The sequence below is a fragment of the Amblyomma mixtum genome, chromosome 1 (assembly GCF_055824585.1).
Source record: "Amblyomma mixtum isolate Tamu chromosome 1, ASM5582458v1, whole genome shotgun sequence".
Taxonomy (NCBI): Eukaryota; Metazoa; Arthropoda; class Arachnida; order Ixodida; family Ixodidae; genus Amblyomma; species Amblyomma mixtum.
The window spans coordinates 47976084-47982433 of NC_143012.1; the positions used below are offsets into that span (position 1 = coordinate 47976084).

Consider the following 6350-nt stretch of genomic DNA (forward strand, 5'->3'; position numbering starts at 1 on the left):
TACAAGAGCTAGTTTTGAATCATAATACCCTGTAGTCGAGACTGACAACTGATTGCATTCCTAACGATTTCGGTATCCGTGGTTTGCACACCGCTGAGGGAAAGTACTGGTATTTCATGCAGTGCAAACAATGGCAAGAGATGCTGGCATTGTTTTTGCTGCATTGCGCGCATGCATATCACCAGCTACGCTCCCATATACCTTTCAAGAATGTTATCCGTGCATTCTTTTTTTCTTGCGGTGTGTGATTGACATATAATTTTGGGGGCATGCTTTGCCACTACAATGCTAGTGAAATCGCACTGTCCACACATGCACTTCGCCACTGGTAGAGGCAGAAGCAGAAGGCTTCATTCACTTCCATTGATGTGCATTTTCAAAAGACAAACGCATGTTCCTTATAAAAACAGGACCATTTTATTGCAACATCTGCTAAGCACGTTCAGATGCCTTGCACAACTCCCCCACACATCATGGTGGCAGCCTGCAAGCAAACAAGACCATACCAATGTCATATGTGAGTCTATTTTCAGGAAGTGACAGGAAATGTCAGTGCTCAAAAGTGGGTATTAGCTTGTTCTTTACTGCTCAACCATTGCAGTTACTTTCCATTGACTTAGTGTTTCAGTAACACACAAACACATATGCTTACCTCCCGTCACACAAAAATGTGAGGGCAGTAACGGAAAAGGAAAGAAAATATGTGCATAAACATAGCAAATGGACTGAAAAGTCCTTACATACATCTAAGTAATTTGCTGCCACTGTAACAATGAGAGCAGATATGTTAGGATAAAAGCCTGCTGAGCACGATAGAAACATATTCTGCTTACGCCATACAGGGTGATACAAAGCTGCTGGAACAATGATACACTGCTTGTTTTGATGTCACCAGCAGTTCACGAAGAAAAAGCTTACCAGCAGAAGGCTGTATCCATTACACACAAGCAGAAAAATGTGAGCTGTGAGGTTGAATATCCCTTGAAAGTGTATATTGATACTGTGCTTCCAAGGAAAGTGAACGCCACAAGCGGGCTAGTAGCAAAAGAAAAGACGCAGCTATAGAACAGAAGAAAGGAGCAGGCATAAGAAGTACAGCATGTCCAACTAAGCTATACTTGAGAAAAAGAAACAACTCAACAGTGCCGTTGCAACGGACATATAAAAGCCCCACATTTTTGAAAATATAAAGCGGAAAGAAATGAAAACACACTGTTTCATGTTTCATATAGCAGGGATCTCAACGGTTACATTTGAAAATCAATTACAAGCATATTTAGAGTGCATTCATCCACAAATGTGCTTCAGCGCCTTTTCAGCTAAGGAAAACACCCAACTCAAGGAGGGCTGTGTAGCTTTCAAGCATTTGTATGAAACAAGTGATAAGTTTATAGCAAAAATACCCTCTATAATGATTTTACCTCACATATACTCACCTACGAGGCCATAACAAGAGGGCGGAAAGAAAAACTATATTGTTGCAAAAGAGCAAACGACTAGGCGCCTTACGAAATGTCACAGTGCCGTGACACTGGTAATCTTGCACACGCGTTCATGAAAAACCGCACTCGATAACACACACTACGAGGTAGCTCACGCACGCGACACAGGTACAGTTGGGACTTCAATGCAGATTCTAATAACAAAATTGCGGTCCGAATGGCTCACCTGCGTTTGGCCCTGACATCAGCCATGCGCGTACGAAGCTTTGTCATCGTCGACCTTTTGCGCTGAAGGTATCGCCGCCGATTCCCCATTTGACACTTTTACACACAAAAAAACTGGCAAGATAACGTGATAAAAAACGGCGCTGCACATAAATACAAAAGCACAGTAAAAAAAAACACCAACAAGCAAAACAGCACGATACGCCGATGACAGCCTGCGGAGCAGCCGAAGAAGCGACCGAAAGGCAGGACAGGCTTCAGCGTAGTCAGTCGTCCGTACCGGTACAGAGTACCGGGGCGAGAGTTGCGGGCGTCACACACACAGGGGAGGCGCTGCGCACACGTTTCAGTAAACCCCAATAGTTACTGTCTCGTACGTCTTGCTTCAAAATGTTTGACAGCGCCACTGTCGTTGACCGGCGGAACTCCATTGTTGAGTCAAAACGCCCGCGAGAATCAAATGCAGCAGCCCCGTCGACCAACAAACGGGGCGAGTGCGAGCTAACATGAGTCGTTTATCATAACCAAATTTACATCACTGGTAGTTTAAGACCAGCGACTTCAGTTCCTGTCAAAAAAGCCTGGAATATAACAGTGATCTTTCGCGCTGGATGTATTTTGCGGAGGTTACGGCGCACCAAAAAATAGCGCAATTGAATGGCGCAGTAATACCGTTCTGTTTGTCATAGCGAAATTCGGCCTTGAGCAGGTCCTTGAATATTTCCTAAATATTTCGCGTGCAAAATTTGTTCCCTATACGACGTTTACTTGCTTCTAAAACTCAGATCAAAAAAGCGCAGTTTCTAGGTTACGACCAACTTTGGACAATGAAAACTAAAAAATTATGACATGTAGCTCAATGAAATTTTCAAGAATTAACAACATGGGTACTATCTACAATCCTGCTAAATATGTTTGTGATTTATGAACTGGACTAGGAGTTATTAATGCGCCATTCATTTAAATTTCACACTTTTTTATGGCAGCAGTTCTAAATAACCGCCCAATATAACTCAATAAATTGCCTGTAAGGTCCTCGAGTCACACTTAATCTAAAAGCTGCAGAAGCAGTTTTCTTTTCGGAGCAGTAGTTTTCGTCAACAGCAAATCCAACGCAGGCAAGTCGAGCAAAAATATCGTTTTATGCCCCTCGCTCTTTTGCTCACTGCTATCATACTAACGTGAATAGCTTTTAGCGACACATACCATCGCAAAGAAGATACAATTATCTTTACAATGCGCTCAATATCATTTCTCTAGCGCAAACGGATGAGCCACACCGCTCACACAAACATGACGAAAAACGGCTGCTGACCGCCGCTAGCGTGGTACCGCCGCCTTAAAGATTCTGCGTCGATAAGGCGCTTCCAAGACATCTGCACGGCACGACGGTGGGGGGCCGCCCACTGCGTCCGAGGGAACGGACATCGGCTCGCTCCAAGGTCACTTGGGAAGCTCCCCCGATTCCCCCGAAGGAAAGCGGAGTGCGTGGGTGTGGCATGTGACAGTGATTTGTGCGTCAGGGCCGACGTGCAGAGGGGACGACTGCTTTGTCGGTGCCGGCGAAAGACAGACACTCAGCGACCCCGGAGAAGCGAGCCTCTCGTTTTTGACGCTCTCCGGCCAGTGTTCTTTCTGTCGTGTAGTTTGCAAAATAAATCCTCGTTCGTTGTTGTTAAAGCATTTCAGTCTCCCGAAAGTCATTGAAAAACGAACAGCCTTAAAGGTGCACCGAGTAGGAATTTTTACCGCCGGAACTCGATCTACGCGTTCCAAGCGTTCTTAGAAACTTCGAATTTGCCCTGTGCGGCCGATTTCCGTAATTTAAATTCGATTAAACGCCCCGGCTCCCGCCTTTCTTTTTTTAATTCCCCGCAGACGGTGGGAGGAGTCGACCAACCTTTCAACCAGTCCCGTGGCGGCTTGCCGCTCTGCCATCGGCAGAGTGATACGTAGTGGTCGGCGAAAGCAAAGAGTCCACGCGTATTTTTATTTCCGTGGGCCTAATTTGCATCTATGTAGTCTCTGACTAGATCTATTTATTCACGGAAACCTATAAAAAAAAACGAAATAAAAGCGAAAGCAAAGCTGCCACGCGATTGCCTGAAAGGCAGTCCATGTGTTGGTCGACTCCTAACACCGTCTGCGTGGAAGTAAAAAAAAAGGCAGTAGCCGGATGTTAATCCGATTTAAATTACGGGAATCGGCCGCACAGGGCAATAATCAGAAGTTTCGAAGAATGCTCGGAACGAGTAGATCGAGTTTCCGCGGCAAAGAGACCAGTTTAAATTCCTCTTCAGTGCACCTTTAATAAAAGTTGTCTGTAGACTGCCTATAGACTTCTTGTAGACTGTATTGCCTCCCTATGATATTTATTTTGCCTATTCACAGTTTAAGAAAAAGTTTACAAGTGTATGGCAATAAATCTATAGATTGTCTTAGGCTGTCTATAGGATTCGCATTGCCGATAGACTAGACTATGAGATATGTCTATAGAAAGTATATAGACTTGTCTGTGGACAGTCTATGGACTGTAGAAAAACCTTTTTGTAAGAGCGCACTTTTTTTTTTTTCTGGGGGGGGGGGGGGATGGCCTCGTATCGGCTGGCGACTGCGTGCCGACGATTTGTGGTGGCTACGCGTCCCATCACAGAAGCACAGGTCAACCATGGGTCGAGTCTTATTCGAAGATTTATGCGATTAGCTTTTCAAATCTGGGCGAAGCGGCCGAAATAACGAGCTACGCCATAAAATTGAAAGTATGGTTTTTTGCTTCACAATGTTGACTCATCCGAGATTAATGGAACTGCTCGATGCCTTGGCAGCAGCTACTCCAGATCACTTCTTTCGCAGTTGTGCGTGAACACTCGACAACAAGGACAAAAAAAAAAGTGTTCCCTACACACTCCTGTCACTTCGCAAGTGCAAGTTCCAGATTCTGAAATATCGACTGCACGAATGGAGAAGAAATTTCGCATCTTTTTATTGTTGGCGACTTTTCGCTACAGCCAGACTTGTTATATAGAGGGTGTTCAGGCTAACTAAGTCAAGGGTTAAAAAATACGATATTTGAGGTAGGACAGGGAAACAACTTACATGCAGCTACCAGCCGGCTAGCGCATCTAGGCAATTTTTTGTATTGCTATTAATTAAGGAGTTATTAAAATAATTTTTATAAATGCGTAAATATTGACTTTTTAGACGGCAGAGGTAAACGGCAAAGTTGGAGAGCTCCTTCAGAAACCCCATTCTACTTATTTACGATAAAGAAAACCTCACGTGTATCTTTTTTCCGAGCTACAAAGAAAGTCCGCGAAATACGAAAAAAATCACGTGACTGGCGCATTCGCGCGCCACGATTGTGCTGCTCTCAATCCTGGCTTGAGTGAACGAAATGAGTTGCTGGCATGGAGCGACGACCTCATTGCTCCGGCAGGCCGATATGTCGACGGTGGTTGCGACGCCCGCGCGAGCCCGTCTGCAAGCGTAACGGCGCAAATTGCGCCGCAACCACCGTCGACATGTCGGCCTGCCGGAGCAGTGAGGTCGCCACGCCTTGCCAGCAGCTGATTTCATTCACTCTAGCCAGGACTGAGAGCAGCACAATCGTGGCACTCGAATGCGCTAGTCACGTGATTTTTTTTTGTATTTCGCGGACTTTCTTTGGAGCTCGGAAAAAAAGATACACGTGAGGCTTTCTTTGTCGCAAATACATGGAATGGGATTTTTTGAAGGTGCTGTCCAACTTTGCTGTTCACATTTGCGGTCTAAAGTCAATATTTACGCGTTTATAAAAATTATCTTAATTTCTAATTAATTAATTGCAAAATAAAAAAAATTCCTATGATGCGCAAGCCGGTTGGTAATGTATGTAAGTGGTTTCCCTGGCCCACTTGAAATATTTTATCTTTTAACCCTTGGCCTCGGCATCGGCATCGTGTATATTTGGTTCGTACTGTATTTCTTGGTTCTGCTTGTCACATATGAGTTCTGAATTCCGTGTTAGTAGCCTAGATATTCACGTCCTCAGCGTAAAGCGAGTTTATTTGTTTTTTTTTGTGAAGTAAGGTTGCGTCAGAGTTGGGCGTGATGCGCATTGCCCTGACAGCGACAAACGGCGCTTCTGCTCCGCAGGGTGGCAGAGGAAGCTGCAAGCCCCGAAAGCGGAAGCTGCTCCGGCATAGCCGTCGCCGTCGGCGTTTTTGCGATGGCAGTCGCTGGAATAGTGATGGTGGTCCTGGGCACAGGTATGATATCTGAACATCCCTCTACAACAATGAAAGTGTAAAGACACCACTTTTTCAGTTTTGTATTTTTTTATCTGTAATGCTACGTAAGACACGTATGGTGCGTGATTATTTGGAACGATAAGTAAGGCTACGTAGGTTTAATTTTCTACAAAGTGTAAGGCAGCCTGTAATAAGGGAGTCATTACTCATTGGCATCCACTCAAGCATAGCCATACGGCTTCAGAGGAAAGCTATATAGCTTTCTCAGCAGCCTCTTAGTTATTTATTATTTATTTATTCAATACTCAACTCAAGTTAAGAACAACGCAGCGAGCTATGGAAAGGAAAATGATGGTTGTAACGTTAAGAGATCGGAAGAGGGCGGTGTGGGTAAGGGAACAAACGCGGGTTAATGCCATCTTAGTTGAAATCGAGAGGAAGAAATGGGCTTGGG

At 44.7% G+C, this 6350-nt stretch overlaps 1 long non-coding RNA gene across 1 annotated transcript; it reads right to left on the reverse strand.

The window, feature by feature from the left end:
• Window positions 1-394: 394 nt before the first annotated feature.
• LOC149366259 (uncharacterized) lies at window positions 395-2114 on the reverse strand. The gene is made up of 2 exons (XR_016284839.1): window positions 1669-2114; window positions 395-484 (listed from the first exon to the last, which is right to left on the reverse strand). It is a non-coding gene; the product is annotated as an uncharacterized LOC149366259 (long non-coding RNA).
• Window positions 2115-6350: the final 4236 nt, after the last annotated feature.